General features: G+C 43.8%; 1 protein-coding gene across 2 annotated transcripts in view; it reads left to right on the top strand.

The window, feature by feature from the left end:
• The first annotated feature begins 2,298 nt into the window (after positions 1-2,298).
• The window catches only part of ARL14EPL (ARF like GTPase 14 effector protein like), a 282,948-nt gene continuing 260,884 nt past the window's right edge, over positions 2,299-24,362 (top strand). The window contains exon 1 of one of the 2 annotated variants that reach the window (XM_086963021.1): positions 2,299-2,426. The gene's annotated coding sequence lies outside the window, so the exon portion shown is untranslated. The remainder of the gene's footprint in view (positions 2,427-24,362) is intronic. The other variant, XM_086963022.1, reaches the window with a different exon arrangement.

The following is a 24,362-nucleotide window of genomic DNA, read 5'->3' on the forward strand; positions in this document are numbered from 1 at the left end:
CCCTATATGTAAGAAAAGGGATGGTTAGGGCCTGGAAAGTGTGTGCACTTGCCAAGTCGATATGCAGTTAACAAACTGTGTGCAGGCACCGCGGTGGCAGGCCTGGGACATCTTAAAAGGGCTACTCATGTGTGTGGCACTATCAGTGCTGCAAGCCCACTAGTAACATTTGATTTACCAGCCCTGGCATACTCAATGCACTTTACTAGGGACCTACTGGTAAAACAAATATGCCAATCAGGGAGAACCAATCACAATATCAATTTACACAGGGAGCATATGCACTTTAGTGCTGATCAGCAGTGGTAAAGTGACCAGAGTCCTATAGCCAACAACAACATGTCAGGAAAAACATTGGAGGAAGAAGCAAAAAGTTTAAGGATAACCCTGCAATAAGGGCCATTTCCAACAGTAGGGAACTGATGCATCACCTTCCCTTTGACCCTACCATTTGAAAGTCATATTTTTATTACTGTAGAGTGGATTTTTGTTGTTTGGTCTTGTTTGGTTTAGATAAAGAATAATTATTATTTTTTAAACTGGTGTGGTGTCCATTTGTAGTGTTTTCACTGTATTACTGTATGTTTTCACTAATGCTTTACACACTGCCTCTGTCTGCTCGTGCCAAGCTATCAAGGGGTTGAGCAGGGGTTATTTAAAGTGTGTATCCCCCTTACCCTGACTTGACACAAGGGTCCCTATTTGGACAAAGGTACCTACCTCTGCCAACTACAGACCTCCATTTCTAACAGATAGCAACTTTGATTGCAATGTCGAGAACTGATACTAAAATGTACAATTAAACCAATAAACTTAATACAATTACTTTAAAGGTTGCACCTTAATTGGCCCAAAACAGAGGAATTGAGAAAATGTCCACATTTTCTGAACATTATCAGGATAGCTGACTCCATTCTGCTTTAGCTGCCGCTATTCGTTGGCATGTGGTAACTATGGCTGTGCTAGCTGTACTGCTTCTAACGGATTTTCCAACTCACTAGCTCAGTGTCTTAAAGTTTTTTATGTATGTATCTCTTTTCACGCCCTTTCTGAGCCCTCCTCATGAGAACATCATACGTCTGCAATAATATGAGAGTTCTGGTTTCTGTGGTGTATTGCACTGGTGCCTGTTTGCAAACTTTTAGAAAACCCCATATATTGGAGGTGTTTTTAGTATTAGATGCTCACTGCTATGAGGCTAAGCTCTTTTGCAGTACCTTATATGTAAAAAAAAAAAATAAGCGTCAGGGCCCAAAGTTTTACTCTGACGTCTGTGACTGGCGCTTTTTTATGTTGTTTTGCCAAAAAACAAGGCTGCATAATCTTGATTCCACCTCATGTGTCTTTAATCCATCTCAGTCACTCCCTGCTGTTTATCTCACTCTTGTAGGCTCCTTCTTTCTCTCTCTGTAATGATTTGTTTGCCTTTCTCGTCCTCCTTCTTTCCCCCTTGTATTTTTTTCTAAATCAAAATTCTTATGAGGGAACATTAGGGCTGGTAGGCCCAACCTGCAACCACTAGCTCAGATTAATAAAAACTGCCCTTGTAGCTTTGCATTGCGATTTCCCTTTTCGCTCATTTTTGCTTAATACATGTGTTAACGATTTCAAGTAGGCGTGGACGCTGAGTATTCTTTGAGAATATAGTCTCCTGACTCGTCCTCACAGTCTGGTGTACCTTGCTGCTTTACAGTGATTTGTCATAACAGCTGACTAAAGTTGGCTCATAGTAACACTGATTACAGTGAGAGGATTCTGCATTGACAACTTGTTAGTAGGTGGTTCCTGGTGCCGCAGTTTTACATCCTTATAGGGGTCGTATTATGCACCATGATAGTACACATTACATAGGGGATAAAACATTAAGTAAAACCACCAGACTTTTAGAATGGACCAGCCAGTTGCACCCACATACACAACAAGATAATTAGTCCATCGTGCAGCTGGTGTACACATAAGGGGTGCCCCTCCTGTTAGTAGTGTCAGAGCAGAACACCATACCGTGAGGAACAGAAAAATGTCGAGGCAGCTGGGGATGCCGGTAAAAGTACAAATAAAATTACAACTCTGTAAAATAAACATAACATCACCAAACTACAGTCAGATGGAAAAGTCTAGTGTGCTATGACTTTAAATATGCCAGCTTGCGAAATTAGACTCTTCTGAAGGGATATGGTATTGTCAGAGCACAAGCGCTGATTGGTGCAGGTCACTTAGGGAGATGTAGTAAACGGCGCTAATAAGCTAGTGTGTTCAAGGGGTGGGAACGCCTTACTCAAGCTGGCGCACACCTGTGCGCACCCACCGCTGAATAACTTTTGCCGTAAGGGGGAAAGAGTCACTTCAGCGCGGTGGTTTTCTATGAAAGAGGCGTTAATTCCTGAAAGGATCACTGGAAACAAAGAAGAGGTGTGGTGGTCTGTGAGGTAGGTGCAGTGGGGGGCACACATCGCTAGAGTAAAGGCAGGTCCACTTCCCGCCTGATAATGAGTGTGATGCTATTGCTTTTGTTCATGCTGTGGACGCCACATTTGGACACAGCACCGTTTTAAATTAGCTTTTTATTGCACATGATAACGTTTTTTTAAAGATATGAATTAGAATAACCAGAAAGTTTGGGTGCATTTTTAGAAAACTCTGCTAATGATTACTGTGCACGAAATTCTAAAAGCCAATTATGAATTGAAGCATGTTTATCTGTCATTGTGTGTATGGTGCACATTTTATCCACATCGCCTGCTCTGCCCTCTTGTGAACTAACTGAAGAATGAATCCAGGTGGAGCCTGTGTTAATCCTACAGGGCTCCCTCTATAGAAATATCACAATGATAGTGTTTTCAAGCGCGTGTGTTTTCAGTCAGCGCCAACAGTGTTTTTATATCGCACGTGGCCTCTAGAATTAAAGGAGTCACGCAGTCTAGGTTATAAACAATTATCTGTACCGAGTCCAGCATTACTAAAACATCACCAGCATTTCACAGTCTTGTTTTGTTTGATGAAGTCTGCTTGGGGGTTTAGACACCCACTGGGGCATCATTCGCTGAACGGTCCCTTTAAGAGTCTGATATTGAAATGTGCAAAGAATGTTGTCAAGACTTTTGGTTTGTGTTGTTGAATTCTCGAAAGAAGCTGGAAGCAGTGCCTGATTAAATCCTGTGGAGGCCCCTAGACTGTCGAGAGTTCGCCCCCTCCCAAATTATCTCCTAAAACCCAATGCACCGGGTTTTTTTTACTGACAGCAGCCAGAACATGAGTTTTTAAGAGAAAAATTATTATCTGAAGCAGATTTTGTTGTTAGAGTGTACACTACACATACAGTATTTTCTCTATAGACTCTTTTATATAAAATGTTCGTTTCTTTGAGTTGATTAATTTTTTCTATCTTTTGGAAACAATATTTATAAATGCTTCATTGTAATTTACTTTCAAGATCAAAACAATATTATTTTGAAATGGAGTGGGGCCCGTAGGCCGGTGCCTACTTTGCTTAATTGGTAATCTGGTACTGGCTGGAAGATGTGGCATGTACGTGTAGAATAATGCTAGTGGAAGAATGTAGTTCACATGGGTAAGAAAAAGTTTGATGTCCGGTATGTCGACATGTTGAGGTTGTACTTCCTGGTGTCTGGTGGCAAAAAGAGCCATTGCGTCACTTCCCTCATACACAGATCCAATTCTGAGGGGCATGTCGGGCAAGGGCACGAGCGGGCTCAGCATCCTCACCTAGGGTTGGAAAGAATATCTATTACTTTGCTTGCTTAGACTTGTACTGATATGATATTATCAAATTCGGTGTCTTCTGCCAGTTTAGTTTGTGATTTTAACTTCTTAATGGCCAGATATTGGTGTAATATGACCACTAAGGGGTCTATTCAAAAAGGCATTTTGGAGCACTTAAAGTAATACTAGCTCTCCCCCGCTCTCTTTTACATGCGTCTGTGAATTGGCCATAAATATCTAAAATTGGATTAAAATGGGAAGAAAAGGAGACTACGCATGTACATTAATACAGCAGAAAGAACTGTGCCCTCTTTTAACGTTTACCACTAGGTGGGAGTCTAGGGTTGATTCAAAAAGGCACGTGGAAGCATATAAAATAATACTTCAGTGGTACTACTTCCCCTACTCATAAATGCTTGTTTGAATCGGTCTCTAAGACAGATCGCAATGGTCACTAACTGGCAGATTTATAGAGACAGCTTGGAAGAACACGTAGAAATCAATGACAATCGTTTCTCTAGGTGGATGCAATCTAAGCAAAATTAAGATAATTGAAATATGAGAGAGAGGGATGGTGTGTGTGTGTGTTTTTCCCGCCTGTGAGTCTGTGATTGTGTGCCTGGTGCTCTGTGTTCACGTGGAAACATTTCTATAGACGGTGGCTGTTTATGGCACCCCAAACAGAAAGGATTAAAAGCGACAGGGTGAAAATAAAAGATTGAAGTTGGACATGGCAATACATGGTTCTATCACGTACTTGAAAATAATGGGTCTCCTGCAGGAAGTGGTGTGGGACCCAATACTCCCCTGTCTCACATTAATTCAGAGATCGTAGGCTTAATGGCACCCTTATCCCCCTGACTGCAGGGGCCTGTGTTACCATGGGCGTCATTTAGGGGTTGCCAGGGGTTGCAGCTGCGATCCCTGCCACTGCCTTTGTGACCCCTGGCCTTGGAGGTGGCAAAATTAGTGCCAAGAACACGCAGGCTCTGCGTTCCTTGCAGCCTGCCGGTTTTTAATTGTACCAATACTGAATACTATTCTATTATTAACTATTTGTGTAATAAAAATGGCGAACGTTTAGGACATATGTTGACAGCTGCGGTGAGTAAAAAAATGGCTTTAAGTGTATGTTGTCTGCGTGCTTGCGAATGAGAGTTTGCTTAAGTGTGAGAAAAAGAGTGCTTTCGAGTGAGAAAATGTTTCTGTATGTGTAAGTATGTCTGTGTGAGGAAAGTGAATAACAGTTAAGTAACCAGTAGTGAGTGAATTTGTGTGAGATTGAGGCCCGGATTTACTCTTCTTCTGTCAAGCCAACACAGTACCAGTGTTTCTGTGCTGCCCTGCCCTAAAGAAGGAGAGAAAGAAAATGCACTAAATCTACTAATTTGTGGCACATATTTTCTTCCACCCTCATGCGCTAGTGCACTTTTGGCAGCTATGGGCCAACACAGATACCCTTGTGTCAGAGTTCAAAGTGTGTGCATTTTCTGAAGCACAGGGTTTGTACTAGAAGGAGTCCCTTCTAGTTAAAAAACTATACTTTAAGGGTTTTCCCACTTTATATGTGGGCTGTACACTGCAGCACACATGCAAAGTCGGAAAAACAAAAAGAAGTGACAAAATTCTCCTTCTTATAACTTTAATTTTGGTACAAATTCCTATCGACCAATGTTTGGAGATAGAGATATTTGTCAAAACCCATGGGTGTTTGCCTCAGAACGTCCATCCCCTGTCCTTGGAACTCCCTTGATACAAAATAATGTAAAGCAGTGCATGGCGCACCTTTATGGTACTTTGTGATACTATCCAACACCAATCCTCAATTGTGAGGTTAAGGTCATGTGACATGCCTTTCTGGAAAAAATCACGGTCTGGGGTCACATAATGCCACTTCTTGTAATGCCTTTAAGGTCGATGGGTATGTGATGTCACCTGCATTTTGGCGAATCAGCACCCATTTGTGTTACACAAATATAGCATGTCACAAAGCATGCTAACACATCGCGTACTATTACAATGTGGTTGTTGCAGCGACCACGTTCTTAGTACGCAATACCGTTACATCGCAATTCATTACAACGACTTGCTGCAGGGGGCGCGCTGCACTTAGGAATATTATTATTTACTATTCCTACTCCAGTTTGCACAACAGCAGGGAAGGTGTTGGATTGTATATCCAATACCTTTGCACACCCTACAGCAAGTCATTGTAATGACTTGCGATATAAAGGTATTGAGAAGTAACTACGCAGTTGTTGTACCAACAGCGTTGTAATAGCATTGCATTGTTTTAACAGCGTTGTAAACACTGTTACCCATGTTACACCCCTCCATGGTTCCCTTTCTCAATAGAGTCCAGGATATGGGGCGCATACCCAATGGAGCCATCAATGGGCACTATGGGACACTGAAATGCAGCCTGGCCAGAATGAGGTTCTCAGCGCACGAGATGACAATGTGTGGGCTTCAGACATTGCACCCGTCATGCAGGTATAATCCCATCCTGTGCGCATGAGGTACAGTGCAGAGGGTGCCACCCAATTTTGGATGCCTTTTGTTACCCAGTCAGGGGCAGAGGAGCCCATTTCGTTTCCTGCATTTGTTGCTATTCTACTGCTGTCTAGCACAATATTTTAATTGAGCAGGCTTTTTATCACTTTTTTTTAAGAAACATAGGGGCGTATTTATAACCCTCTTACGACGCCGGTATGTCACTTTTTCCCAAATTAAAAGTGACGCATCGGTGACGCAAGGGGCTTGTAAATAAGCCCCGTCGACTGTACGAGGTTATACTGCTCATCTAACGGAGAGCTTCTGAGGACATGAAATCCCACCATCTCGTCCCACATCTTCTGTGCTTCACCTGGTTTCAATCTGAGGGGCTTATTTACAAGCCCCAGAAAAAGTGACGCTCTGGCGGCGCAAGGGGTTTGTAAATAAGCCCCTGAGTGCGTTAAAAAACGCACGAGTCTGGTCCCACTCGTGAGAGGACATCTTTGTTCATCAGCAAACCTTGACCAATCAACAATTCTCAAACATTTAAACAAACTGATCTAAAGAGGTGCATTTATTGAGAATCTTTGCATCAAAGGGTTCACATTAACAGATGGAGCTCCACGTTAAGTAGAAACTGTTTGGTTGTTCCTTTTTATCCTTCAAAGTGGTGTTATTTTATTTTGGATGTTGATGACTTACTACGTATATAAAATGGATTTGTGCACGCTATTAACCATTAATGCCAGTATTATGATAAATATTCCATGTATACTGTTGTGTGAATGTTCGCTTATGTTCTGCTATCAACATGCCTGCCAGCCAGTATCATCAGTGGTATGCATTATTTGGTATTTATCTTGTAAACAACATTTGCCGCTGTCTATAATTGATGGTTGGGGGTGCAAGGCCGGCTAGGGAGCAGCCTATGGGAATGAAACATGACACGTTCTCATTGTGAGCCTGGCACTGCACTTCTGCTGGCATGATTATACATCAGAGAGCAGGCCCTGGTGAGGGTATAATGCCTCCCAGGAGGGTTTAAGTTATTTTAGGCAAACAAAGGAAGCATGAGCACTAATCAGGTTATAAAAAGAAGACATATAGCAGGTTTGTACCCTAACTGAGCTAAAGAAAAATTATAAAACTGATGGGAACTATGACAGCATACGAAGCCCCTCTGCTTTCCATTTTTAAACACTTCCCACTAATGTTCTGTAAGCAGTAGAGCTAGAGGTGAAGTGCAATGATTTGGGGCCGTGCACGATCCTCCCAAGCTGCGAGCACTGCAACATGCAAGTGTTGGTGTTGTTATGTTATGTTACATGTGTTTGTGGAGCTCGCGTTCACCTGGGAGGGTGTCCTGGCGCTGCGCAGGTGTGGAGTCTGGCCTCGAGGGCAGAGTCATTCAATGAGCCTCGTCATCAGGTTCTGGCAGAACTCAAAAAGCGAGAAGGAGCCTCTGATGTGTAGAAGGAGGTTGTTCCACGCTTTAGGAGCGATGAGAAGGTTCGACTTCTGGTTTGTATTCTGTGTATGTGTGGTATGTGTGCGAGTTAAAGTCTATCTGAGAGATGTGCCTGGAAGGCTGATGGAAGGAGATGGGGTTGGTAAGGTAGTGCTTTGATCATGTGGTGAGGAGTTTGACATTTGCACCCTTGGGAGCCACTTGAGCTCTCTCAGGTGCAGAGTGATATGTGTTCTGCTTGGTAGGCTGAGGATCAGTCTGCCCGCTGCCTTTTGGATGGTTTGTAGCCTTCTGGTGAGATGCCGGGTGATTCCAGCGTAGAGAGAGTTTCCGTACTCCAACTTTCTGGTGGTGAGTGTGTGAACGAGAGTCTTCTGGTGTTGATCAGGAGCATTTCAAGATCTTCCTCAGCATCTTCAGGCTGTGGAAGCAGGAAGCTGTGACAGTGTTGACTTTGACGGACATGTCCAGCTTGTTGTTGATGATGATGATTGCCTCCTCTAAGTGCTCAGAGGCCTCCTTCTGGTGTGTTCATCGAGGAGAGAAGGCCTCTTGATATAAAAGAGGGTTCTTTGGCCAAAAAGCATGTCTCTTCTAACATCTTAACCTTCCATTTCGTTCTTTCAATAAGGTCATACGGGGCTTCAATCTTTTATTACTTCCATGCCCATCGTAAATTCCTTTATCTCCCTAAAGATAAATGATACTCCATTGTCTATAATTCTGGTCTCTGGGACTCCGTGCCTTGAAAATTCATCCCTAGTAGATTCAATCATGCTCCCACTTAGACTAATAATTCACCATGACTCATATAAACTTTTTGAAACAGAGAATGCACTAAATAGGCTCTCTACATCCAGTCCCAACTTAATCAAAGGCATGTTTAGGACCTCAAGTGGCCACAAAGGGGCTTTTTTGACCGTCCTTATTTTGTCACTCGCTTCACAATATATGCACCACTTAACCTCTTCTTCTGCAAGTTTAGCTGTCTCAGTATACCTCCTTCACTCTCGCTTTTATGAGATTCTCCTTGAAAGACCCTCATGTGCAAGATTCGTAACCTTATCTATAATGTTCACTTTCTCCCTTTCAAAAGCTATCATCGACAAGAGTAAGCTCCTTCCTGACACCCTTGAGCTGAGGTCCGGACTTTGAGACAACTTTGTGAGACTATTATTTTTCAAAATAATTTATACATAATATACATACATAAAGAGGCTTTTGGTCAGTGGGCTTCATCTATTGGTCTGTGTTGGAACTGAACATCTTTTGTGTGGTATACCCCCAGGTTTTTGCCTTCATTAACTGAACACATTTTGTTGGCCATAGGACTCTGCACACTTTATGGCTGTTAACAAGTGGCAAAGTGCTGGTGCTCTCCCTTTTAAACATGATACAATTTTCATATACCTTGTTGTACAGTACTTCATGTAAAGAGGTCCTGTAAATCAAATGGTATAAGTCGGCTGCAGCACTCATTGTGCCACCCACTAAGGTAGCATTGAAGAAACATGTTTCATTGCAGCCTCAGTGGGCAGTTTAAACTGATATTTTGACCTGGCAAATGCAACACTTTGCCAAGTCTAAACCTTCCTTTTTTATACTTATAAGATACCCCTAAGGTAGGCCCAAAATGCCCTTAGTGCAGAGTGCATGGTGTTTAAAAAGTAGGACATGTATCAAGTCAAGTCAAGCTTTTTTTGGTTACAATAAAAACCATAAAAACACCACAGTATGTATAACAGGGCAATGAATATACACACGAATGCAAGTTATAAAAAAATCACGAATAAAAAGATCATATAAAACCATTAAAATCCTAATTTTCTATGGATCAGCCCAGGAGTTCCTTAATATCATTGCAACCTTTAAAAAACATGCTAAGTTAAAAATTACATCTTCAGAAAGCAGTTGTAAAAACAGAAGGGCAGGTCGAACTTATGTGAATTGTCAAGTCTTTGACATGGGGATGATGTAAGCTTTCCTAGGTGCATCATATTATCTGCAAAACATAATAAAGTGCTTAGTATCCTGCAGAGACACCTGGTCGCAGTCGCAAGCTATTAATGGGTGAGCGTCATGTCAAACCCATGGAGATGCTTACAAATGAGTTAACAGATTAAACCTAAACCTTGTGAGCAGAAAACAATCATAATTACTAGTTGCAATGGTAAGATAAGGCTCCATATATTGAGTTGTTTCCAACAGAGCATTCCCACGCGTTGTGGGCTTCGGAGAGCCACCTGTTCTCTATCTAATAACCTCTATCACAGAAAGTTGTTTCTGACCCATTTGCGGCCAGCCTTAACAATCCCCCCAGGGTTGGTCAATAGCTCGACCCTCCCAAGGCTTTGCACTGACTCTTTAATATATTTAAGCCAGGGAATGCTGAAGACATGACCAAGGGAAAGGCAATCTGTCTATCCCTCCTTGTTCAGCTTTATTTCCCCATTGGTCCAAATATCCACCCATCGTAAGAGGGGGAAAGGGCTATTATGTCTGTGAGGTGGCTGACCCTAAGTTCATGGTGCACTATAAAGGAGGGGATACATTGGAGAACACAAAGAAGTCGCCATAGAAATTTATTTCTACCACAAGTAGAAGATTATTCTTGGTATATCTCCAAATGCCACTCCCAAAGGAAACTTTAGAGACGCATTTAGCCAGATGAACTTGCACTAATGCCCTAATCAGCATCCTTTCCAAGCTGGAGGCGAAACTAAATGCGGCCACATTGGCCCTTATTTAGTCTCCCTTTTTTCGACATAGAAGAGGATTCCAACTTAAGTCCAAAGCGAACAATATGTCCAAGTATGGAAATGCTCTGGCATTAGATAGAATATGAGCCCCCACATTAAAGGTTTTCAATTTGATTAAATTAGGTCCTACCAACTTTGCAAAGCATTTACTAATATTACTATTTAGATTAAACTCACCCAGAAAGCCTACAACGGCATCCGGAAGGGCTTGCAGACCCATTGCTGTCTTTCCTATTAGCAGTGAATCCTCTGCATAGAGCAGGACTGGCAGAGAATGAGCTCCTATCTTTGGGCAATCAGCCCGGGGAATCCACTAAGACCTGTTCAAGCGTATCAATATACAAGGTGAATTCAAATGGGGCCAAAATGCACCCCTTTCTTACCCCTCTTCCCAGGCCTGAATCCATACTGAAGGTCAGATACAATGTTATGTTCAGAAGCGCAGATTATTAGTCTGTCCAAGAGGACCGGTCCCACAACCTTACCCACTGAATTGATCAAGTAGATCAGTCTGTAACATTGGGCATTATCCTTATCTCTCTTTTTAAAGACTGGGACGATAATAGAATTAGCCCGAGAGGAAGTATGTTCAGCCTGAACTCCAGCATTTAAAGTGTGTCTCAAATCAGAAGCTCCAGACTCAATATCGCTAATGTAAAGATCGGGCGGAATCCCTTCAGGATACAATAACTTGTTTTTGGTCAGCCCCAATATACCCGTTCTTACTTCATCTAATGTGAATAGAAGATTTGAGGTATCCTCCACAGGATGCCTATTGTCATTTATTACCATGGGAAGTACACTATTATAAACCTCCTCAAAGTGAGAGAACCATCTAACAGCAGTAATATGGTGGGATAAGGACTCTATGTCACCTGAAGCAAATCACGGCTGATTAATAATTCCCTAGAATTTGGCGATAGTCTTTATGCAACTGGCTTCTAACAAACGCTCGCCAGCTATATCCTTTATGGCATTCTTTCATCTTCTAACTTCAAGCCTATTCTTTCTACAACAAAACACAATGAGAAAGAGAAAAAGAGAAAGAAAGTGAGAGAGGAAAAAGATAGAGAGAGAAAGAAAGAAAGAAAGAAAGAAAGAAAGAAAGAAAGAAAGAAAGAAAGAAAGAAAGAAAGAAAGAGGAAAAGAGAAACAAAGAAAGAGAGGGAAAGAAAGAGAGAAAGAAAGAGAGCAAAGGAAAGAAAGAGTGAAAGAAAGAAAGAAAAAAGAAAGACCAAGATAGAGAAAGAAAAAGAGAGAAAGAAAGGATTAAAGAGAGAGAAAGAAAGAAAGAGTAAAAGAGAAAGAAAGCGAGAGATAAAGAAAGAGAGAAAGACAGAGAAAGAAAGAAAAAAAAGAAAGAAAGAGAGCGAAAGAGAAATAAAGAGAGAGAGAAAAAAGCAAAAGAGACTGAGAGAGAGAGACAAAGAGAGGGAAAGAAAGGGAGAGAAAGAGAGAAAAGGAAAGAGAGGAGAAGGACGAAGAGTGAAGCAAAGAAAGAAGGAAACAAGGTAAAGGAAAGAGAGAAGGAATGAAGGAATGAAAGGCAAGAGAATGTGAAAAGGAATTACAAAAATTGAAAAAATATGGGAAAGAAAGAAAGAAAGAAATAAAGAAAGAAAGAAAGAAAGAAATAAAGAAAGAAAGAAAGAAAGAAAGAAAGAAAGAAAGAAAGAAAGAAAGAAAGAACGAAAAAATAAAAAAAGGATACCTTAATACAGAACATTTTCCATGGACTCAATCTGGTATGCTGTGAAATACCAGCAATCAGAAAAGCAAAACACTCAAAAAGGAATTTACAACAGCATTGGCAAAAGATGGGATCGGATAAACATGGATTGTGCATCACAAACGTCCTGCTATCACATCAGGCTTAAATACCACAGAGGCAACACTAAAGTAATGATAAAATATAAGCAAAACACTGCCACTGAAGGGAATTAGCTTATTTGTGATGTGCTCCTTACGGAAGACCAAAATGCAGTCTCTCAAAGTGAAGTTAACCAGTAGTTTAAGTAGGCTTACCCACTCCCCTATGTTATATGCTGTAGTGTGCGGTAGCAAAAGGTGGATGATGCAACAATTGACCAATGGAGGAAGAGGGGTGGCTGAAAGCCTCTATATGTTAGTAAATGATACATATTTTAGTAAATCAAAATGTCTTGGCTAACAGCAAACCTATAAATGACTTGGCACTTCGCTATTTCAAGCACGATGTAATCTGAAAACGGCCCTCACGCTTTATCTAGGTTTGGCTGTTTTATAACTATGCGTGGTATATATATGGTTTATATATGCTATTAGTAGGTGACGTGCTCCTCTTACGGTCATACTCAGACCCCACAGTCACGCTCTTGGATCTTGATGCATCCTTAAACTGTTTACTTAATTTTAGAACAGAGACGAATAAATAACCGCATGCAGAAAGGCACACAATGGCAAGTGTAGTTCAAGCGCAGAGGTGCACCAGAAGGGGATACGTGTAATTACAGCCCGGTGCCAGGAGGGATACGCTACCTCAGTTGACAGTGAGGCTTGACACGCCTCTCGAGCCTAGAGCAAGTGTTTCCGCCTCTAGAGACAGCCTCGCGCTTTTGGGTTTATCCTGTCTGCACAGATGCTCCTGAATAGGAGACCCTCTGGGGGTATTCGAAAGCACAGTTCTCTAAAAAACAAGAAAATGCGGTAACATCCCCGAGGCACAGAATGCTCTCACATCCTAGGGGGGGCGCGCCAGGAGCTTTTTTTCCTGAAGGGCACCGTTTGAACGTCAAGCTAGACAGTGGCGTAACACAAAATGATGCCCCCGCTGCAGAATATGACGAGCCCCCTTCCCCCATCCCGTCTTCTATATCTCGTATATATTTATTGGGGTTTGGTCTGACTGGGCACCCTTGAAGGGTTGCCCCCGCGCTGCAGGACCTGCAGGTATCTGAGTTACTCCACTGGAGCTAAACATGCATATGTTCTACTGCTAAAGTTGTAGTAAAATGCAACAATTTTCAAGGTTGAATGGGCTCCTTAGGGCTCTGTGCCCGGTGCCACTGCACCTGTTACACGCACTGTGTGCTTCTCTTGTGAGTCATCCCTCTCGCTTCTGCCTCCTTGATGCCACTACCACCAATAACCTACACAAGTAAGTATTATACAGTGCCATGGGAAAAAAATGTCTTCGGGCACCCTTAGTATAGCACTGGGCTTTAGTACAATGAGCGATTGCAGCCCCTTCTGCAAAACTGTTTTAAAGCCTCTATTCTGCAGTCAAAATGTATCACTACTTTAGCTCAAGATGGCTGCTGCTGGCCCACTAACATTACACTGTATTTGTTCAGATTGCTTCTAGTCCACTTCTGGATCTCCAGATAATTCCACTGTGAGAGAAGACACAAAGACACAACTTTTGGAGGGCACTCTTAATGCAGGGAGGCATCAGTATGATTTGTGCCCGCCTGCAGGACAAGCCTGGGTAATATATGGCATGAGATTTATTTGATCTTTATAGTTAAATGTCCAGTAAATGTAAATATCCAGTATTTGTAAAGTGCGAACAATTACCCGAGGGTGTCAAGGTGCTGGGGGCCCTCAGGAAGATTAAGGGAGCTATTGCCCAGAGTCACATGGTGATGGTCTGATCTGCCGCCGGGGATCGAACTGTGAGCCCCCGGGTTCCGGAGTCACCAAATATGTCAGGTCGTGGTGCAAGGCACAATAATCATCCTCCAAGCCTGCAGAAAAAGACTGATGGATGAATAAGCAAAAGTTACTGATTTGTAATCTTAATTTCATTACATGACCGGAGGCTACCATTATGCAATAAGCTTTTATTGCTGCCCCAGCATGCAGCCCTTTAAAGAACATTACTTACACCATCATAAACCATAGAATGTTCAAAGCATATAGCATTCAGTGCACATAGTCTTCATCCTGAATTAAGAGCTGCTCCGAAACAGATAAGTACTACCAGAGTATGTTCTGATTTTTTTCCTAAAACCTAGCGTTTTGCTTTAAGTTTTGATTAGATTTTTGGGAACTTTTTCCAATTTATGGATTGGTTGTTCTTCATTGAAATATTTCTTTTTTCAAAATGTGTCTATGGAAATTATTGTGAATATATTGGAAATAATTCAAAGCATTTTAGATTCCTGCCAATGTAATAATTCGAAGTCTTTTAGATACATGCTGATGTTTCCTTCCCTATTGGTGAAACCAGTGAGTTTGTGGTGTTTTTTTAAAAATCTATGTGAACTTTATAGGGTCTCACCTGCAGGCAGATTATGCAGGGTCCCGCCTGCATAATCTAGTTGCCCTGGAAGCCAGAACCTGTCCCCACATACTACAAATATCCAATTGAAACTCAACATCACTCCCTTTGTAGCTACTCTTAAGACCACAACAGGGCCAGGGGCGGCTGGTGACATTTGAAAGTGGTGCAGCGCAAACTGATTTGCATACTGCACCATAGCGAGCGAGCGCAGCGAGCGAGCCCGAACCCCATAAGAGGGGTTTGGGGGGGTTAGCCCCCCCAAGAAAATTTTGAAAAAAGAGAAGAAAAATCATGCATTTTCAAGCAAATTTGAGAAAGCAAGAAGGTTAATAAAGCAATTGTGAAAGTGCAGTTATTACATTAATAGATGGCATAACATAGGTAGCACAGACAGCATAGGCCTAGCAGATTGTCTGCTGCAAGTACCATTATTCTCTCTCACTCTCTCAGTCCGTCAGTGCCTCTATACTCAGAATGGCTGTCTAATTCGTCTTCTCTCCCCATCAGTGCCTCTGAATCTCATGCTGTATGTCTAACATACGTTTCATCCCTGTCTGCCTCTCCCTGTCTTTTACTCTCTCTCTTTAAGCGCGTCAGTGCCTCTGTATCTCAGGCAGGCTCTCTGTCTAAGCCAGGTACCCTCCATCCCTCTCCAACCCTGTCTGCTCCCCCTCTCTCTCTCTCCACGTACCCACTCTTTGCCGCGCACTGACCCCTGGGACGGGGAAGTTTGTCTGCAGACGGAATGCCTCTAGTTTTTTCACCTCCTTATGACGGTCCGCTCGCCTCTCTGCATAACTCTTCCTGACTTTTTTTGGGGAGTATAATAATCAACACATTTGGCAGCAGTGGCACTATTTCATCACAGAGGTCTAGAGCTCATTAATATGGTGCTTAACCCCCGAGGCTCACCTGCCAACGCACCCCTTTAAGAAACAAAACTGCAATCAGTGCACCCATACAGAGAAACACTCAAACTCCTATACAGCCTTTAGTCACTTTATCAAGATAAAATGCATCCCATTTCCAACTGCTGGTGATACTATGGGAACATTCCAGGTCTTGTGGGACCCACCCAACAAATCCCAACCACAGTCTACTGTAACATGTTTTTGTTTTATTCTTCAATTTATGTTTCAACTTGTCACAATCAATGTGTCAGCCCTATCAGTGTCAATCAATGTGTGAACATTTTAATGAATTTTATTTTGATAAAGCGTTGAAGGGTCGCATAGAATTTTGAGTGCTTCTCTCTATTTTTGTAGTGTTTTAGGGAGTGTCTCTTGGAGCTCTCTCCTTCCCAACCTCCCTGTCTGCTTGCAGCCACACCCTCTCTCTTGCAGAAGGCCTGTCTGTTTTCTGTACTGCAATCTAAGCCAGTCTGTGTCACGTTAAAAAGCGCCCCCCACGCCCCTAGAAGTGCCACTCTTGCAGGGGTACTGATGCAACTGTGCAATGTCTGCAGGCGCCTCCTCTCTGGATTGGCCAGCCACTCCCCCGCCCACACTAACCTCATACCACAGGGTCCATCTTCAAACAACTGTCTCTTTCCCTGTCTACGGACCACCTAAAGCAGGGCAATGGGAAGCCTTCAGCCTTTTTCTGGACGTATGCCCCTCTGCAGACATGACTCCAGTCACTGACAGACACCAATGTGCAAAGATCGCCTTCTGCCTGCCGCTTAATACAACCATCAAACAGACATTAGTTGACAACTTACCTACCTACTTACTTTCATGTCTGCCTGCTTACCTACTGCCCTGTCCAGCTGCTTCAGTTATTCTCTGGGATTCCCAGTCTCCCTACCATGGGTAGGCCTGCTTTTCTGTATCCTGCCTGTGTTCGTGTACTTTGTCGTCCTCCGTATGCAGTCTGCAGACTGTGTGCATGACTTGATGTGCTCTGCCTCCTCTCTCTGCACTATCCCTTTGCACCCCTCCTGCCTCTGCGCACACCGGGTGCATCCCTGTGTCTTCTCTGTACCTGCCTCCCCATTTCTTCAGTGACAGCCTTTCTGCACCTTTCCCTGTCCGAATATCTGTACACGGCCTGCTTCTGTGCATGGCCTAGCTCTGTGTGCACGCGGCGACTCTCTTTTGGAGAAAGTTCACGAAACTCTGCCATTAGTCTACGGCAATGGCCTTCAGAGGTTCCGTAACTTCTACCAGCGCGGAATGAGCGACTGCTGCAGTGATTAAGTGAAAGCCCTCCTTCTATGAATTCTTTGTGAAGCATTGCTAGAGCTAGAGTTGTAATTGCCACTTATATTCTTTGCTTACACAAATATCTCTTTCTTTCTGCCATAGTGTGAGTTTCTTGGGTGTTAGTGTTTAGGTTATGAATGTGTTACAACCTGCATTCTTTTTGTCCTTCACTAGTTTTTGCGTCAGTACTTTCAGGGAGAAACTGCGAGAGGAAATAGAAAATGACCCATGTTATATAAGTAGAAAGAAAATAAATAAGCAAGGACGAAATGTGTGTTTGTCGGGAAGCTGGGACACCGTCGTAAATTACACTGGTGCGGATACCGACTTCAGCAAACCGAAAATTATCTAATGGCGATTATGTGAAAGTAGAACCGGGCACGCACTTGTGGCTTAATTTCAGCTTCTCAGCAATGTGGTACGTTTGAGTCCTACTTTTGGGGCTATTGTGAAACACTGAACTCTTTTTGTCCCACTCCTTGTAACCCCGGAAGGGCTGCTAACACCCCATAATTTACAGTGTGGAATGCAGACGACGAAAGACAGGCGGATGTTGAAATATGGCGTCAAGCCTGTATCTGCTCACATTTTACACACACAAAGTGACGACATGAGCAGCACGCACCCACCTGTGTGATTCAACTGAGGAGTCTGACGAGTGGACGACGTGACTCTCTGCTGTGTTGTCTTGTGTGGTGACCGGGGGGCGGGGGGTGGGTGTGGACCGCTGGTCGAACGTCTGCTGCTGGGCTCAGGCGGCTGCTGGCAGGCTCAGTGGCTCTACTAGTAGTCACACAGTCAGTCAGTCACTCTGCACGTGGCGGCGACGACAGTAGTTCTGTTCTGTTCTGTTAGAATAGAAACAGTAACTACAACGTCACGGCGGCGCGCGCGCCCCGAATGAATGGCCAATCACTGCTGGCTTCATGCTGAAGTCACACAGCGATTGGCGAGATCTATCCCAGTGCTGAGAGCAGTGTCTGGCACTCTGCCCCCACCCACGCGTGGCATCCAATAATGGATGTTACGCGGTGGACCAGCCAATCCTGGCGCTGCATGCAGCACCAGGATTGGCTAGGGGGGCACATTGTGTACTCGCCCTGGCGGCCCTTGTAAAACCCGGGGCCCGGCTGAAACAGCACACCGGCCCTTTTTGACCCTCTCTCTATGCCTCACTGTTTGTCAGCACATCTGCGCATGCTCGGGCAAGTCACAGCCCAGTATTTCTCATGCGCACAGTGTGATGCTGGCCTGCTGCAGAGACTGTCACTCACAGCAGCAGACCAGCAGCCCCGCCCCCCCTGCGCACTCCGGACCGCACCTGCACCGTAATAAATAAATTATCCCTGTGTGTACCGCACTGCGCTGTGGCGCTATAATTGATTGAAGAGAATGTTTATTGCAACTTCACTTGCCTCGGTGCGTCCAGGGCAGGCTACGCCTTTATGCCCCAATGGACGCACCGCAGCTGAACAGGGCCACTTAGGGACACATCACTCTCGCCTCTTTTGCAGAATGACTGACTGCCCCCAGAGCACCCCTGGGAATGTGTGCTTCCTCTTATCACTGACCAAGATGTTACTTTCCCTTTGATATCGATAGGCCCGGAAGGTCACTTCGTCGAGTACGAACCAGCATCTCCTAGTAACCATCCTCTTTTGTGCGCTTATTCTACTCAACAATTGAGATATGATGATCAGGCTGGCGTTACGATCACTCGCCTAGCCACACTGCCCGACCTGCCATGCTATCTACCACTCCTAATCCATTGCTTCCCTTAGATGTAAGGAAATTGAAAATAGCCTCATGGAACGTGGTGGGCATTAGGAGGAAATAGATCTCCCACATTGGCATGAGTTCATTAACCAACATGAGATTTGTATTCTGCAAGAAATCTGGAGTCTGACTCCTATTTTCATCCCAGGTTTCGTAACTTTTCATACACCGGCAATTCCCTCTAAACATGGTCGCCCCTCTGGTGGGCTACTCATTTTGATCAACATCTCATTAAATTGTGCCACTGAGGAGCTTCCAACAACAGTAACATCCTTTGGTTCAGACTCAAAGGCCCATTGGGCAAGTGCATTGACATTTTTAATCTATATGCAAGGAGCACATGATCAGGCCCTGGATGAGGTATTGGACACAAAGCAGGCATTAATCCCGTCAATTGTGGGAGATGATTTTAATGTAAGCTTTGAGCCTCTCGACTGGGAAGATATCCTTGAAGTCAATGGGGAGGATAACAAGTGGACGGTTCCATCCCTGGACCTACCCCCAATAAAGAAGTGGTCACAAGCAGCCCTCCAGTTGAACTCCCTAACCCTTGCACATAGGCTACAGGCCGCAAATGGGAGGACCCCCTCTGAGTGGAGGAATGACTTTTGTCTGGCCAAATGGATCAAGTAGGATTGACTACATACTTTTGGACCTGATGTTATGGCCAATTGTAGTAGATATGTCTATACGTTAGACTTGCGAGAGTGACCATAACCCCCTTAGCCTGACAAGGGAGCATCCGTTGGGTGAAAAGGCAAGGATAGGTCCTGTTCTCCTTGTCACAAGGGAGGTGATTTCCTCAAATGACAAATGCTGTCTTAAATGGCCCACAATCATGGCTGATGAACAAAAACTCATTACTTGAAAACGTGACCTAGAGAGCCATTTAGAGGTGCTGTCTTCTCGGACAAGTGATACAATTACACCATCCAGTTGTAGTGCCCTACATCCCATGTCTTTTTGATCACTTGGCAAGGAATTTCATTGTTCCCTCGCACAGGATTCATTCAAACCAGGCCAAACCGACTGTAGTATCATGAAAGTAGTCAAAATACAAGAAGTTTTCATGTAGATTTATTGGTTAGCAGGTTACATGGAAAAGAGAGCCACCAGGAGCAGCTTCCCTGCTGCTCATCCAATACACCAACTGATTCAGGCACTCCAACATTCCACATCCCAACATTCTTTCAATCAATCATTCTGGATGAACAGCAGGATACCACACCGACTAAAGCAACCTTATGGTTCTCAAAGGAGTGCAGATCCTGGAAAAAAAGGCTATGCCTAGCCCTAAGGCAAAAGGACATCCCGTTGATTCAGGAACTGAGGGGGAGATACAAGTTGGCGCAGTTTAAGGCCAAGAGAAAATGGGCCGAAAGGATCTGGGAAGAACTGAGGGAGTCCATTTTGCACCCAGATCCTAGGTTGTTTTGGCTACTCCTGGGCAAAGGCAATCAGGAAAGGTCCCCTCCTCTGGCTAATAATATTCCAGCCAATAGGTGGCAAAGTCATTTTGGAGCCCTTTATTCACTCTTTGGCACTTTGACAACGAATTATCAGTACCTGCCCCACTTCAACCATCAGTTAATCTCTCATTCACTAGAGACGAAATATTGACTGCCATGGATGCAAATGCACCTGCCAAGGCCCCCAGGCCGAATGGCATCCCCGGAGACCGTTTTCGATCTGACAGGGAAAATTGGGCAACAAATATTCTTACACTGGTCAATGACATCACAAGTGGGGCGAGGATCCCAGATTCGTGGAAGGGGCGGAAGTGATTCCTATTTTTAAAAAAAGCAATAGGTCTAATCCAGCCAACTATCGACTAATTAGCCTAATCGACTGCGTCCAGAAAGTTTTCTGTCGACCGCTCCTAGCAAAAATTTCGGATTGGATAGAGGAGAATGACGTCCTCTGCCTCCTCCAACCAGGCTTTTGACGGAAAACTGGCACAATCGATCAGGTCTTTTGCCTCCCTATGCTTTATTGGAAGGTAGCCTTTACATCGTATTTATAGATTTAAAATCTGTCTTTGATCTTGTTCCAAGTGACAAACTTAGGCAGGTGCTTAAGGAAATGGGTATGCCACTGAATATTCTCACACTCCTTGTCAGGCTCCACGCTGATAATTTTGCCAGGGTTAGATGGGGCAGCCAGGAACAGGCCACCGACCCCATTGAAGTACAACGTGGGGTCCGCCAAGGCTGTTTCCTGGCACCAACCCTGTTCTCACTCTACATTAATAACGTTATTGAGCTCTTAGCAGCCATCTCAGCAGATGCCCCCTCCTTTGCTAAGCAAAAAATCTGTACCCTTTTATTCGCAGATGATACTCTTATCGTCTCGAAGGCTCCAATGGGCTTGCAAACACTCTTAAACCAATTCAAGCTCTTCTGCGATATGAGGGAGCTGGAGATGAACATGTCTAAAACTAAGCTCATGTTATTTAATCCCCACAAGTCTGTCAAGAGAAATTTGTTCCTAGGCACTACTCCCTTGGAGAGAGTGAGCTCCTTTGATTACCTGGGGATTAAGCTGTCAGAGGACATGGCCTGGAAGCACCACCCCAACAAGGTCTACCTCAAGTTTTCCCAGGTAACCGGGGCTCTGCGTAAAGAGCATTGCCTTTCTTACTCCAAGCTAATTGCTCCAGCATTGAAGCTTTATAACAGCTCGGCTGTGAGCAGTGCACTCTATGGAGCAGAGTTGTGGGGTATGGAAAGAGCAAGCAACCTGACAATTTTAGAGAATAAGTTTCTCAGAAACCTGACTTCCCTCCGGCATAGCACTCCCCACTACTACTTGATATGGGCATCAAACCCATTAGCGACCTACAAAGCTTCGCCCCTTGATGTTCGGGCAGTGGATGGTTTCCTTCAGCTTTAGAGGAGGTCTGTGCCTTAGACACTGCAAATTAAATAGGTTGGATCAAATATCTCAGAAGCCTTATGTCCAGGTTAGGTTTCCCCGCTTATAACATTGCCTGTCCCCCAATTTGCAATAGATGGCAGGTCAAATCTTTATATTGGGACAGGCTGAAGCTAAAAGCATACACAGATAGCGCACAGGGCAGTCTAACTGAAAAATTTAGAGACTTTAACATTGGCCGCACGTTAGAAAGCTAACTTGATATAATTAAAGTGCGGGTTGACAGAAAGCTATATATTCAATTCAGGCATGGCAGGTTGCCAGTTAATGCTTTTACAAGCTCATGGAAGGCGAACAAAGCACAGCAAAAGAGCTGCCCCTATTGCCCTTGCTCGTACAAATCCATTGGCTGCTCCTGCTAGTTGTGGCCATGTGGACATCCTGGTCGTCCGAAGCTCACAAGCTACCCAGGGTTTGATCCCGTTCTTTTGTAGCGCACAGACTACCATGAGGCTCATTGATCATGCATTTTGTCTTTTTTAAGGCCTTAGCTCCTTTCCTTGGTAAAGGGTTTTCTTCCTCTGAAAGGATCACCGAGTCCAGTTACTGATTTGTAATCTTATTTCTCTATTAACTAATAAAACTATATCTTTACCTGAGCGAGTGTTCCCAGAATGCTTTTTTTTAAAAAAAAATCTTTTTTTCATGGACCTTTTCAGATTTTCTTTAAATACGGCAAATAAAAAAAACGGAATTTTGAAAACTATTTTATATCTGTATGAATAAAAATTGAAAAAAAAACAAGAGGCACTCAACACTGGTTACATCAAAATTGACATATTCTTCAACTCACTTTACCAAGCTGCACTACAGATCTAGGGTTTTATGTATGGAATTGGTGGCACAGGACAAGGAAAGAGCAGAAATGCATTGTACATTGGCATCGTTTCAGCAGGCTAGCGCCAATGCAGGGCCCCTTGCACCATGGTGTAAGGGTGCCTGAGTTTTAAGCAGGATTGTTTTTGTGCAGGAAGAGGCACCTTCCTGCACAAAAACAACCCATAGAGGTGTTTTCCTCCTTCTATGTGTGCTGCACACGTAGAAAGAGGAAAAACACGAGGAGAAATGAATATATTTCTCCTCATTATGCCTGCCTAGGGAGGCGTAAGAGTGTGACGCATCCCCAGTTTTACAAGTCCTTGTAAATCTGGAAATACATCAAAGCCCATGGGAGTTGCCTAGGAGCACCCTCGCAACCCCATGGAACCCCTCCCTTGTTCAGAGTAAAGCAATGTGACTTTTTTCCGTGGCTTCATAAATCTGACTCCGATTCTTGTGTCATGCATGTATCACTTTGCGTGATGCAAATGTGATGGGCGGCTCTCATGAATATGCCCCCTAGTGTTTTAAGAACGTATTTATTATATGGCAGATGTATTTCATTCAGTCAGGTCAGCAGAGTGATTTATTGCGCTGCCCAGGTGAGTACAGCCGGCTATATTGAAAATTGCCGACATGCAGGGGGAGATCTCTGTGCCTCAGCTGCCATGGCGTCTCCACTGAAGGCACTGCAGCTTTACTGTGCGACCACCATCTTCAAGCAGGAATTTGTCATTGAATAACAGGACGTGAGGATCATTTATTGGTTTTACTGTTCGTTTAATAAAATACTGTGTCAGATCATAATTATGTGGGAAGGTCGAGAATTGGGAAACAGCAGTATCATTTGGTTCACAGCAACGTAAAATGAAGTCTCCTACTAAGATGCTATTTAAGAATAGCATGAAGTTTTCGATTCTTTGTTAAATGAAAATGACATCACTTGTGGTCGGTAAATGATATTTCTACCTCGTCGCGATTAGATGCTATTGAGTTGAGCTGAATGTGCTACTATTAACAAATATTTATAATAAATGGAATTTCTGCACATTACTGCTATACTAGTTTTACCTTTGTGGTCTTAGTGGGTGATGGAGTTTCACAGGTATATAAACAAATCCATAATTTTTGAGAGGGTTAATTTAAACAAGTATTAAATCCTACCTGTTAAACTTCAGTTTTGGGTATTGAAAATGTAGGAAGTGGGAGTAGAATACAGAAAAATAATTCAGAGGTGAAGTTCAAGAAACAAAATGACTTTCCCCAGTGGTCCCAAATAGGAAAACAAATTATTTCAGAATGTCTACTGTTAGACCTGGCACCTTGGCGTGAGTTTCCCTTCCACTTTTTGCTGTTGTGCCTCAGATGTTTTGCTGTTTTTGCTGGTGTTCGCCGCTCAGGGCACTGCGCCACGGCCAATCCGTGCCGCAGTGCAAGTGCTCCCTATGAAAAGTATAACTGTGTTTGGTATCCCTGATTGGTTCATTGGATTTACTGTCAGTCCCCAGTAAAGTGCACCAGGAGTGCCAGGGCTTGTAAATGCCAATACTGCTAGTGGGCCTGCAGCGCTGGTTGCGCCACCCACAGAAGCAGCCTTAAAATGTGTCTAGGGTCTGCCATTGCAGAACCCGCGTGCAGTCTGGTACTGTCATGCTGGCTGGGCAAGTGCACACACTTGCCAGCCCCTAAACCTTCCCTTAACTTCATATTAGTCACCCCTATGGTAGGCCCTAGGGCAGGGTGCATTGTAAGTGTAAGGTAGGACATGCCCTGATGTGTGTGGCATGTCCTAATAGTGAATTACAGCCAAATTCGTTTTTCACTATTGTAAGGCTACCTGCTCCCCTTAGGCCAGGATGGGCTGCTGGAATTATTACACTCTATAATCCCAGCAGGCTCAGGGAACATGGTAGAGAGTCATG

Source organism: Lissotriton vulgaris, chromosome 3_1 (assembly GCF_964263255.1).
Source record: "Lissotriton vulgaris chromosome 3_1, aLisVul1.2, whole genome shotgun sequence".
In the NCBI taxonomy this organism is placed as follows: Eukaryota; Metazoa; Chordata; class Amphibia; order Caudata; family Salamandridae; genus Lissotriton; species Lissotriton vulgaris.